Genomic DNA, 13,901 nt, shown 5'->3' on the forward strand with positions numbered 1-13,901 from the left:
AAAAAGGGACTTAATTTTTGCTGATCTTGCTTTAATCTTTAATGTTCGTCAGATTCATTGTGTAATAGATTATCATGGCTACTGCAGTGATTTTTATTTTTTAATAGAGCTGGAGAATCTTGGCTTATGGTAGTAACTGAGGCCAGATGAAGGACCCCTACGGCTAGTGGAAACAATTTGGTTTCTTGAATCATTTTAATCTCTCCTTAGCTGCTGCTCCTTTGGAATCTGATGCTCCTGTCCCCTTACCTATCACTCACATATATACCTTTCATTTCTAGCTTGTAAATCAGTAGCAGATTCTCAGCACTCTGTATAAAATCATGCCATTCTGTACTGCACACCATCTAGCCCACTGTTAGATTTAAATAAATGTTAGCTAGTAGGAGTAATAGTTACTTTGTGTGAGTGATTATCATTTCACCATAGATTTACAGGGCCTTCTATAGGTTCTAACAGTACTGGCAAGGGTATGAGAAGAGTTCACATCCTATTCCTACATATTTTGTAATTTTTTCCTTACTGTACTATAGGTTTGTTTTCAACTTACTCTCTCATTCTGTTTGACCAATACACCTTCACTCTTCCAGTGTTTCCCTCAACTAAATTTTAATTTTTTGCATTAAGAACTAATTAATATGTAGTGGATGATGGCTTTGTGAAGAAACTGAACTGGTAGTCATACTGGACTTTCTTCTAAAAATTCAGCAAGAGAGTTGTTGGGCATTTCCATATTGATTAGTGTAGTAGTTGCCCTGGGAAATTCAGCCAGTGACAAACAAAATGGCCGAAACCTTTTGGCCAGACATTTTCCACAGGCTTGCATGCCTGTCCCACCCAACTTGCACATGGTTTGAGAACATCAGTTTAAATTATATTTTCAGGAAGAAGGTCACCTGAACCTATTTAATTTCCAGTGCTTGCAGCATTTTTCATCTCACTTAGAGTTTTGGAATAAAACTCTTATACCAGCTGCAAAATTTTACATTAGCCATGGGAATAAGCATACAGTATTAATCTGCTTAGATGCCAATAATTTATCCTCTGAGGCACCCAATGGATAGCGAGGTTGGCCACCTAGCTTGAGGTAATTTTTAAACAGAACTGTTCCACATATTAGATAAACAGTTACAGCTGTGAGTGAAACATAAATTAAAGTCATAACCAAAATAACCACATGACTATTTTCTACATCATTGTAATTAATAAGGTGGTTGGAAGAGACACTGTGGGGTAGGAGTTTATTTCATCTGGCTTCCCCCTCCACCCCCTTCTAAATTGGAAGAGGGACTCTGGCTGTGGCTTCTGTGTACTCCTCCCTTTGGTTGGTATCCGTTGTTTTGCTCACTTTTAATTATTACAAAATCCTGCACTTTGGCCATGTGTGCCTGATAGGATGGATGAGAGCCACAGCTTTTGGGCTTTTAAACATTTGGCCCTTATAAAGGGGAGCCATGCCAGGGGTGCAGCTGCCAGTGCAGCCACTGGCGGGTGGCCCACCAAAGGGTGGCGGCCTTTGGTGGCAGCCTTTGGGAGTGGGACTGAGGGCTGGGACCAAACATATTGTTTTGGATGCTTAAAAGGAAAATCCCTGCTGACTACAATATTATTGTTGCCTAGTAATTGTAATTGGTTGGGCCTGATATAGTTATGTGTCTTGATTTGTCTAGAGATGGGAAAGTGGGGGACAACTCTGGGACACTGGTGGTGGGGAATCACCAAAGATATTGATTTATTTATTCATTCATTGATTTATTGTTCGATTTATATGCCGCCTTTCTAACCTCAAAGCAGTTTACAATGTAATTAAAACAATACATAATTAAAATACAAAAGTACAGATAATATGAATATAAAAATAATCTCTATTTAAAAATGTAATAACCCATTAAAAATAATACATAGAACACAGATCAGCAGCAATAAAAACAATACTTTCATTCAAATGCCTGGGTAAAGAGCCGTATCTTTACTTTTTTCCTAAAAATGGTCAAAGAGCTGATTCCAGCCAGTGTTGGAGAGCGGTGGTAGGTCAGTGGGCCATTAATGGGGAAGGAAACACAGCAATATAATTGCTGTTTCCCCTTCCAGCAGGCCTACCACCTATTTAACCTTGGAGAACAGTGCCAATTACTCACATTACTTATTACTCTGTAATGCCAGATTGGTCCAAAATAAGTCTGAGATCATCCATGACTTGACTATGGATGAAGGAGCCAACCTGGTATGCATTATGGGGACCTGGTTGGGAGAGGCCAGTTTGGTCTTAGCTTCTCCCAGTGGGATATTATGTGGTGGAGCAGGTGAGAGGATGTGGGTGGGGAAGTGGGATGGCTGCGGCCTATAAGAATACCACCTCCTTTACCAGGATCCCCATCAGGAAATTGGCCTGTATTGAAAGTGCGTACCTAAGCCTAGAGAACAATGATAGACTGGGACTTCTGTTGGTGTACTGATCACCCCACTGCCCAACAGAGTCTCTAACTGAGCTGGCAGATCTGGTTACGGAGTTGGCATTGGAGTTACTCAGGTTGTTGCTGGTAGGGATTTCAATGTTCATTTTGGGACTTTGTTGTTGGGGGCGGGTCAGGAGTTCATAGCAGCCATGACAACTATGGGCCTATCCCAACTGGTTTCTGGACCGACACATGATGTTCGTCACATGCTCGATTTGGTCTTTTGCTCTGATCAGGGTGCTGTTCTGTTGGTGGGGACTCTATAGGGGTGAAGGACCTATTAGGTTGGTCCTCCTGAGAAGGTTATTGGACCCAAAATGATTCCAAGAAGCCTTGGATGGGTTTGGAGTTGGCTCTGCTAGTGATTCTGTCGATGTTCTATTGCAAATATGGAATAATGAACTCACTAGATCAGTAACCACAATCGCTCTTAAGCGTCCTATCCAACCTGCTTCAAAATTAGCTGTGTGCTATTTGGAAGAACTGCAGGACCTGAAACAGTGAGATAGACTACTAAAGCGCAAGTGGAGGAAGACTTGGCATGAATCTAACAGATCACAACACAGAGCACATTTGAAGATTGATGCTCTGGCAGTGTGGGCAGCAAAGAAGGGATTCCTTTCTGCCTGCATTGATTCCACAAATTGACCTCCAGCGTTGTTGTCTAGGGTTGTGAGGGGGCTAGTATGTGTCCCCTCCCAATGGATTTGAACTTGGAACCATCACTGTAATGTTTTCAATGACTTGTTTGTGAATAAAATCTCTTGTATTTGGGCTGAACTGGATTCCATGGTTACTGCAGAGTCTGCCATGGAGGTATCCAGAAATCCCTCTTATAGGATTAAATTGGATCACTTTCATTTGTGACTCCAGAGGATATGGACAAACTGCTTCACTGTACATCTTACAAGCTGTTCTATTGACCCCCTATTATCGGAGAGGGTCTGGTAAATATTATAAATGTTTCTCTGATGGGGGGCGGGATGCCTCCTTGTCTTATGTAGGCTATGATTAGACAGTAAAGAAACCTGCACTGGATCCCTCAGTTAGCTAATTACAGACCCATTTCCAAAGTGGCAAAGTGATTGAGAGGGTGGTGGCTTCTCAGCTCCAGGCAGTTTTCAATGATATATTTTCTCGACCAGCAGGCCCTTGCAACAGTAACTCATGCCTTTGTTACCTCTCGTTTGGATTACTGTAATATGCTCTACCTAGGGTTGCCTTTGAAAATGATTCAGAAGCTTCAACTAGTCCAGAATGCAGCGCCCCGCCTCCTTGTGGGTGGCCATAAATTTGATAGTGTTACACCCCTTTTATGGTCAGTGCACTAGTTGCCTCTCAAAGTGCTGGTTCTCACCTACAAAACCTTTATGGGCTTAGCATGTGTATATCAACGGGATTGCCTCTCTCGGCCAGTTGTATCCCGTCCTGTGAGGTTTTCTCAGTTGGCCCTTCTTAGTATCCTGGGCCCTGGTGTAGTGCATGGTGCCTGGGCCCATAGGAGGGCCTTCTCTATGGCCACACCTCTTCTTTGGAACACTCTACCCCCCCCCCCAAATCGTTCATCCCCCTCCTTGGTGGCTTTCAAGGCCCTTCTCAAGACCTACCTTTTTTGCCAGGCTTTTGCCCTTTAATTTTTTTAAAAAATTATTGCTATTGTTATTGATCACCACCTAGAGTCTTTGGAGCAGGTGGTATAAAAGAAAATTTCAATAAACAAACAAATAAATAATTGATACATTTTATCGAGATTAATTCCAAACTGGATTTTGAGTGGGCTAGAGGGTTGATACTGCCTTGGTCTGCCTGATGGATGATCTCCAATTGGCTACTAATAGAGGGACTGTGACTCTGCTGATCCTTTTGGATCTCTCGGTTGCTTTCAGTACAGTCAACCATGGTTTCCTTCTGGGTCACCTGAGGGAGGTGGGTTTGGGTGGCACTATTTTACAGTGGTTCCGTTCTTATCTCTTGGGTAGATTCCAGATGGTGTTGCTTGGAGACTGCTGCTCTGCAAAGTGAGAACTAAAGTATGGAGTTCTACAAAGCTCCATACTGTCTCCAATGCTCTTTAACATCTACATGAAATTGTTGGGAGAGATTATCAGAAGGTTTGGTGCACTGTGTTATCAATATGCAGACACCAAAATCTATTTCTCCACATTCAACCTCATCAGGAAATGGCATAACTTTGCTAAATGCCTGCTTGCAGGCAGTAATGGGCTGGATGAGGGATAACAAGCTGTAGTTGAATCCAAATAAGACAGAGGTATTGACAGTGGGGGTCAGGATCTGAGAGATGGTTTCGATATGCCTATTCTGGATGGTGTTATATTCCCCCTGAAATATCAGGTATGTAGCTTTGGAGAGCTCCTGGATCTCTGGTTTCTCTCTCTCTCTCTCTGGTTTCTCAGGGCGAGGCAGTGGCCAGGAGCATTTTTTATCAGCTTTGGCTGATATGTCATCTACACCCATTCTGGAAGCAAATGACCTTAAATCTGTGGTGCTTATGCTGGTATCCTCCAGGCTTGACTACTGTAATGCAATCGATGTGGGACTGCCTGGTCTCTGGGACAACCCGAAGGTATCACATAACAACGATTTTTTAAAAAAAATTGCACTGGCTGTTGATATGTTTCTGAGCAAAGTACAAAGTGCTGGTTATTATCTATAAAGCCACTAATGGCTTGGGCCCAGGGTACTTAAGAGAGCGCCTTCTCTGTCATGAACCCTGTCACCTTTTACAATTTTCTGGAGAGGACTGGTTATGGTTGCCGCTGGCTCATTTGGTGGTGACTCAGGACCAGGCCTTCTCTGTGGCTACCCTGGGGCACTTAGACTTAAATCTACTTTCATACTATACACTTTTAATGCTAATATTCAATGTTTTGAAAGGGTAATCTTACAGAATATACAAAAATTAGAATAAAACATTAAATATTGGTGGAATTTTTCTAGGAAACATAGACTAGCAATAGAATCTTTACAAAGGAACAGAAATGACTACAGGACAACCTCATTACCAACAGATCCAATGTCCATGGTTTTGCATATCCGTGGTCGGGGAACTGGCACCCAACCTTGTCATATTTACAAAAAATGTGTGGAAAGGGGGTTTAATCCATGTATCCACAGGTCAAGGGGGATCTCGGATCTAATTTCCGGCTGCCATGTTGTCAAACAGAGCAATGTTGTGGCTCATTTGATTAAAAAAAATTTCCCTTCAAAAAAGGAGGAAGAATTTGGACTTGGGGTGAGGGCATTGTGGGATTGCTGGAGACCTGCAGAGCCTAGAAGGGCACTTTATTTCACACATTTGGACTGTTTTCCACTGTTTTGTGCATGATTTTTGGGCTGCCAGGAACCTAACCCTGGTGATCCCATAATGACTCTGTATTCACGGTTTCGCTATCCACAGTAATTGCGGAGAATGGAACCGCCGCTTATACAGATGTCCACCTGTATTATAAAGAAGTCCAGAAACAGATGAGTAATGGGTATGCCTATAAAAGGTTAATCAAGGATCCAAGCAGTAAGATCAAGCATCATTAAAATCTCTGTACAAGAAGTATTTCTTTTGGATTACATAGATGAGGACAATAAAGACTTGGGAAAAGTTATAGAATACCCATCTTCTATATCTTACCAAAAATACATAAACATATTTTTCCACCTCCAAATCATCCCATTGTTTCAGGATGTATTTCTTTGTTGGAGCCCCTTTCTGAATATTTGGACTATTTTCTCAAACCCTTTGTTGAATCTTTGTTGAATATAACTCAGTCTTTAAGTTATATTAAAGATACTAAGTCCTTCATCAACATCATTGAAAATATGAAGTTAGAAAATGATGTTTCGTATGCACAATGGATGTGGATGCATTACATACTTCCAGACCTCATGAAGGTGCCAGTATAGCAGCTCAATATTTTTTAGATCTAACAAAATATCTTCAATACATTTATTCTTAGATCTCTTAGATACTGTAAGGGGAAAGTGTGCCATCAAGTTGATTTCGACTCCTGGTGTCCACAGAGCCCTGTGGTTTTCTTTGGTAGAATACAGGAGGGATTTACCATTCCCTCCTTCTGCACAGTATGAGATGATGCCTTTCAGCATCTTCCTATATCGCTGCTGCTCGATATAGTACCAGCAGGGATTCAAACAGGCAACCTTCTGCTTGTTAGTCAAGCATTTCCCCACTGCACCACTTAAGGTGGTTAGATACTGTACCTGAGCATAATTACTTTAGGTTTGACCAAGATCTATATGTACAACATGGGATCCCTGTGGGCAGCAAAGTGGTCCCATCTATAGTTATTCTATATATATCCTTATGGGAGTTAAAACAAATTCTAAATTCAGAACGTAATCCTTTTCCCCCAACATATATGTTATTATTGATGATACATTGATGATAGAAAGGTACAAGAGATACTTCTGATTCATTTTTTGGGGGGGAGGATCAATTCTATAGATATCAATATTAAGTTTACTAGTCATGAACAAAAAAGCTCCATATCCTTTTTGGATGTTTTGGGTATATGATCGAGAAGTCACCGCAAACCCCGCAATTATAAGAAAACTATTGCTAAGAATTCTTTCCTCCATTTTGATAGTTGCCATCCTAAAAATTTGAAAATTAATTTGCCTTTTGGCCAATTTTTAAGGTTGTGCAGAAATTGTACAGATGACTTTGTTTATAAGTAAGAGGCACTTAAATTGACAAAACAATTTTAATTCAGGGGTTATCCCATTATAACTATCAGTACTGCAGCAGCGAAAGCTTTAAAGAAATCCTGAAAATATTTACTTATTTCCAGTTGGGAATTTTTCAAATAAGTCCAACAAAATATTTTGTTGTATGGATTATACATATTTGTCTCAGCTGATAAAAAGAATAATTTTAAAACATTGGCATCTGGTCCAACATATACAAAGTTGTATAGATCCACCAAACATTGGATATAGGAGAGGTTTATCCTTTAAAAATATGTTGAGGAGGGCAGATATAAGCCAAAACACAAATAAAAGCTCTTCCTAAATTTTGGGAACATATAAATGTGGCCCATGTTCTTCTCATTAAAAATATAGAAGGATCCCAGTTTACTCATTCTTTATTGTTGGGAATTCTCTCTGGTAGGAGAAACCCTTTTTCATTATAGCAGAGTGTGCAGAGGCGCAACACAGCGGAATTTAGTTAGGCATGCGTGTATGCTAAGAGTAAAGTAACTTGGAGCCAGTTCATAGTTTCAAATCAATATAAATTGTATTTATTAGAGAACTCCATTCTAGATAGGAAAGTGAGGAGTTAGGATCTCTAATCTAGCTAGCTAGCTGGATGCAGATGGATTCTGCATCTCTGCACACATGGTGCAGGGGAGAGGAGCTTGTACGTTGCAAGGTAGAAGGAACAGAAAGAGAAAGGGAAGAGGAAGTGCAAAGCAGGAAGTAAGTAAGTTAGTCCCTAAGAGTAGCAATCTACATTCCAAAGGGATAGTGTCAGAGAAGTAGAGAAGGGATGACCAATGTCTTGACCCTCTAGCCCTCTGACTCACTAGTCTGTCCTCCACTGTCTTTGAGACAAGAGACAGCGCAAAGTCCTTCACTTCCAACATTTATTACATAAAATGATTTGTTCTTATGTATTCGCAACTTGTGATACATCCCATGTTTTATATATATGTTGATTTGTCCATGTGGACTTACTTATAAAGGACAGACCACTTGTTCTATAAGAAAAAGAATTTAAGGACATAAAAGTCGTCTTTAAAATGCATCTAGTGATACTGTACTGGTTAAACATTTTAATGATCAACATGATTATCGTGATTTAAAAGTGTGGATTTTAGACATAGTCTACATATATAGATTTTCCAGGATCAACGTAAAAAAAAAAAATCAACCTGGGGAGTTACCTTTCTGTCTAAAATTGACTATAGGAAAAAGATTAAGTGAATGGCTCAAGATTCAGTAAGTTTAATATAAGAAAAATTATTTTCCTATACAGAGAAGGTTTTATAATGAAATGGGTTTCTAAACAACTAATGCCCCCCCTTTTAACAGTAAGGTGACCAAATGAGCATTTCAAATAAGATTATGAGGTTATTCACATGCATGTGGAAAACCAGGCTAAGGAAAACTGGGCTAAGGGAGCCCAGCCCAGTTTTGCACATGCCTGTGTACTGCTGGGATCAGGCCGATCCCGGCGGCACCTAAGTGGCAAACCCACCTATGAAGCTTCCCTTTAAAATGAGGTTAAGGGAGCGAGCATAGGATCATATGCCATCTGTGGCTGCAAAGAGGAAGGGAGGGGGGTCCCCATAATCCCCAAAGTGACAATGAGGGAGGCGAAAAGAGAGTTTGAAGAACATTTAGCTAAAAGCATCAAGGGGAATAACAAAAACGTCTTTAAATACATCAGATGCAGGAAACCTGCCAGGGAGGCGGTTGAATAGTTAGATAATGAGGAAATGAAAGGGATTATTAAGGAGGATATGGAGGTTGCAGAGAAGCTGAATAAGTTCTTTACATCTGTCTTCATGGCAGAGGATATACCTGTTTCTGAAATAGGCTTTTTGTAGATGGAGGCTAAAGAACTAAGTCAGATAGAAGTGACAAGAGATGATGTTCTAAACTGTCTGGAAAGACTGAAAACTAGCAAATCACCAGGGCCAGATGGCATCCATCCAAGAGTCCTCAAAGAAGTCAAATGTGAAATTGCCAACCTCCTTGCTAAAATATATAACTTATCCTTGCAATCAGGCTCTGTAGCAAAAAATAAAAAATAAAAATCAACCTGGGGAGTTACCTTTCTGTCTAAAATTGATTATAGGAAGTAGCAAATGTAACACTGATTTTCAAAAATGGATCCAGGGGCAATTCAGGAAATTACAGGCTGGTTAGCTTAACATCTGTTCCACGCAAATTGATGGAAAGCATCCTCGAGGATAAAATTGTAAAGCACATAGAAGAACAGAGCCTGCTGGGAGAGAAGCAGCATGGCTTCTGCTTCACAAATCTTTTGGAGTTCTTAGAGAGTGTCAACAAGTGTGTGGATCAAGGTGATCCAGTTGACATAGTATAACTGGACTTCCAAAAAGCTTTTGACAAAGTTCCTCATCAAAGACTCCTGAGAAAATTTAGCAGTCATGGGATATGGGTACAAGTACATGTGTGGATTGCTAACTGGTTGAAGGGCAGGAAACAGAGGGTAGATATAAATGGAGAGTTTTCACAATGGAGGGAAGGAAGAAGTGGGGTCCCCCAGGGATCTGTACTGGGACAGATTTATTTATAATTTATTTATTCATAAATGATTTAGAAGTAGGGGTAAGCAGCGAGGCAGCCAAATTTGCAGATCATACCAAACTCTTTCAGGTAGTGAAATCCCAAACAGATTGTGAGCAGCTCCAAAAGGATCTCTCCAAACCAGAGGCGTAACTAGGGAAAACGGCGCCCAGGGCAAGCACTGAAATTGCCCCCCCCCCCGCCCCCGGAAATATGGAAATGTGTCACAGCCATAGTCAAATGTGGGTTGTGGGCTGCATCCATGCAAGTATACTGGGACAGGAAAAAGGAAACATGAGGCTACAAGGCTCTTTAGAAATATATATTTTAAAGAAATGTCTTGCATACCAACAGCCTAAGTTTCCCCAAAAGATGACCTGACCAACAGCTGTTTTTACCGGGTTGCTGCCTCTTCTCAGTTAACAGCCTTTAGCATCCCCACCCCCATCCCGGGGGTGCTGAAAAGAGCTCAGACGGTTGCAAGAAGATCGGGCAATAACCATTTTCTAGTGGGGCTGTAAGAAAGCTGCACTTGTAATTGCTACCTTAAAAAAAACCAAAAACCCTCAGGCTTCATTAACGTTGCTATGCCCCCTGGTCACATTTTAGCACCCACCCCCACAGTCACAACATGGCCAAAAAAAAAAAAATCAGAAGGAAACGCACGAACAGTTTTTTGCTCTAGCAAAATTGAGAACAGCAGAAAGAAAGAAAGGGAAGCATCCAATGAAAAAGCAATAAGAAAGTAGAAGTCTTAGGATGCTGGGAATTGTGTTCAATCTTCTTTATCAATAAAGTAATAAATTATGTGCCCAACACATTTCCACTATAAATTTTCTTTAGGGACATTTATACAACCATCTTAGATCAATTGAAAAAAACAAAACAAAACCCAGCCCTAGCAGTGGCTTCCAAACGAGGGAGAAAAGAAAATCTCTCTCGGAGAAAGGCACAGAGAGACTAATTCAAACATGGGGCGGGGGGCGGGGGGACCCATACATTCAGAAATCCCACACAGAGAGAGAAACCACTCACACACACTCACACCACCAGGGAGAAAGTGATCTTATTACTTTCAGATACTAAGCAGTTTAGTATTTTCAGACCCAACAGCCAGCACATCCAACGATCTTTTTCTCAGTTTCTCCAAACTACTCTAGAATGACTCTGTTCTGTTGCAGATTTGCAGTTGCCCACTCTCCCGCTCTGGCTCCACCCCCTGCAGCACATGTGCCTCCAGAAGCCAATGAGAGAGAGCCTCTGGAAGGGGAGGAGGAGAGGCTACTGTTGTTTGCATGGCAAAAGGGTAGTGGAGGGAGAGGGACGGCGCAGCGAGATTTTTGGAAAGAAAAAATGAATGGAAGTTTACTTAGAAGTAAACTCCACTGTGTTCGATAGAGGTGGGCTTTGGGGGTCTGAGAGTCTTTTTTGCTGCTCTTTTGCCATTCACTTTGGAAAAAAACAACGTCTCAAAGTCACAACTGTTAATAACACTTCAGAAAATGGAATTAAAGGACAAAAAGTAAAACGCTTGAAAATCGTCTCTCTGACTTCTCCACAATCTCAATCTCTCTCCCCACCCCGCCCGCTTTCTGGTCCTTGGACCCGCTTGTCCCCCCCCCCCCCCGGCCAGGCCGAACTGCTTACTCACCAGACCCGGCTGAGCACCAACCGACAAGCGGAGGTGGGGGAGGGGGGCACGCTTCCGAGCTTGGAAAGCTACGCGCGATGGGGGCAACCCGGCAGCAAAAGTAACCGGCCTTGGGCTGTTTCATCTTCTTGGCTTCTCCTCTGCGCCCGGCGGCGCCCCCCACGTGACCCACAGAGATGGCGCCGGGGGCACGTGCCCCCCCTGCCCCCCTATCATTACGCCTCTGCTCCAAACTGGGGGAGTGGGCAACAAATTGGCAAATGCAGTTCAGTGTTGGCAAGTGTAAAGTGATGCAAGTTGGGACAAAGAACCTCAACTTCAAGTGTACGTTGATAGGATCTGAGCTGCCGGTGACTGACCAGGAGAGGGATCTTGGGGTCGTGGTGGACAGCTCGTTGAAAGTGTCGACTCAATGTGCGGCACCTGTGAAAAAGGCCAATTCCATGCTAGGGATCATTAGGAAGGGGATTGAAAATAAAACGCCTAACATTATAATGCCCTTATACAAAACTATGGTGCGGCCACACCTGAAGTGGTGTGTACAGTTCTGGTCACCACATCTAATAAAGAACATTGTATAACTGGGAAAGGTGCAGAAGAGAGCAGCTAGGCTAAGAAAGCCTAGAGCAACTTTCTTATGAGGCAAGGCTACAACACCTGGGGCTATTTAGTTTAGAAAAAAGACAACTGCAGGGAGACATGATAGAGGTCTATAAAATCATGCATGGTGTGGAGAATGTGGAGAGAGAGAAATTATTCTCCCTCTCACATAACACTAGAATGCGGGATCATCCCATGAAATTGATTGCTGGGAAATTTAGGACCAGCAAACAGAAGTATTTTTTCACACAATGCATAATCAACTTGTGGAAGTTTCTCTGCCACAAGATGTGGTGACAGCCAAAAACCTGGGAGGCTTTAAGAGGGGTTTGGATAACTTCATGGAGAAGAGGTCTATCAACAGCTGCTAGTCAGAGGGCTATAGGCCTCAAAGGCAGTATGTCTCAAAGGCAGTTACAGGGGAGTAACAGCAGGAGAGAGGGCATGCCCTCAACTCCTGCCTGTAGGCTTCCAGTGGCATCTGGTGGGCTACTCACACAGTGATGCTGGACTAGATGGGCCTGGGGCCTGATCCATCAGAGCTGTTCTTATGTTCTTATCTGCATCCTAGTGCTCATCCAGGTCTCCATGCAACTTGATGGATACATCTGTTGATGCAATTGAAGATATGCATCCTTCCATTTCAGGGCCATTAGATGTGTCCTATAGACATGACCACTGCTTGATTAGAGTCAAGCCATTTAACCATGAGCACAACACATTTTAATCATCCCTGAGTAACATGATACATCTAGGACTGGGGGCATTACTTCCAAGCAGATTAGAAATGAAACCCAGCAAAAAGAGATCAATGGTCTAAAACTAAAACTACAGGTATCTGATGATGGATTTTTAATTTTGCTATCTAGTCTTACTAGGGCCTTGCTACAAGAGATTTTAGAAGACAGAGCCTAACTTGTGGGAAATCTGACAATGTAAAGGAGAGGGAATCCGTATCCTTTTCTTTGTAGGCCCTCTTTGTTACAGAACACTCTTACTGCTTTTCTTGCAAATCTTGAGAGAGGTCAGGGAAGAAGAACAAATGTGACCCCTGGAAATAATCTCTTTCATCTGTCTTGCTCTGCAAAGGACACACTTGTCTTGCAAATGGAGCCATTTGACAATCATTGGTCTGGAATCTGGTTAAGCTTAATCTTTGGTGCTAACAACAAGAGCACTTTTGACCTCCCTCTGGTGCAGTAGAGATACAGTGCCAAAAAAGGTCAAGGAACAACTTTTCCACAATGATAAGTAGCTGACAACCTTTTCCTTTGGTGGACCCCAGAACTAGAAGGTTGGTCATGTAGGAGTTGACTTTTATACATTAATACAAGTAAGCACTAAAGAGACCCGAGACAATTGTATACTACACCATTGAGGTCTGCCTGATACTAATTTTATTTTTTCATTTCCCTAAATGTTTGTTTTGAATTTCTGACCGTCCCATACATTACACGTATGCTTCTTTTTTGTGGCATATGTTATTATGAAACATGTGTCCTCTGGGTTCTTTAAGAATCTAGCTTTATCTGTCAGTGATTACAAATGCTAATGTGCAACACTACAGAACCTGGTAGAGAAAATCATATAAATGTATGCTCTGACTTTTACAGTCATGGGGCCTTTGCTGCCTGCTTAGTGCTGTCTCAGTTGCAAGGGCTTTTTCTGCTCAGGAGATACTAGATCCAGATGCTCATTGTCCCCAGACCCCAGCCCAAGAAGACACGTAGACTTAGTATGGTTGAAAAGGGCCACAACTTTATTAACTATAATACAAGGCATGGCGGACTGGAACACCAGGTGATTAATCACCCTTAGAGAACAGTGCGGGCCAATAGGAGCAAGTTAGAACTCTGAGGTCCCACCCAGCACCTTACTGGGCGACACACCCTGGCTTGGGAATG

Source organism: Hemicordylus capensis, chromosome 1 (genome assembly GCF_027244095.1).
Source record: "Hemicordylus capensis ecotype Gifberg chromosome 1, rHemCap1.1.pri, whole genome shotgun sequence".
NCBI lineage: Eukaryota > Metazoa > Chordata > Lepidosauria > Squamata > Cordylidae > Hemicordylus > Hemicordylus capensis.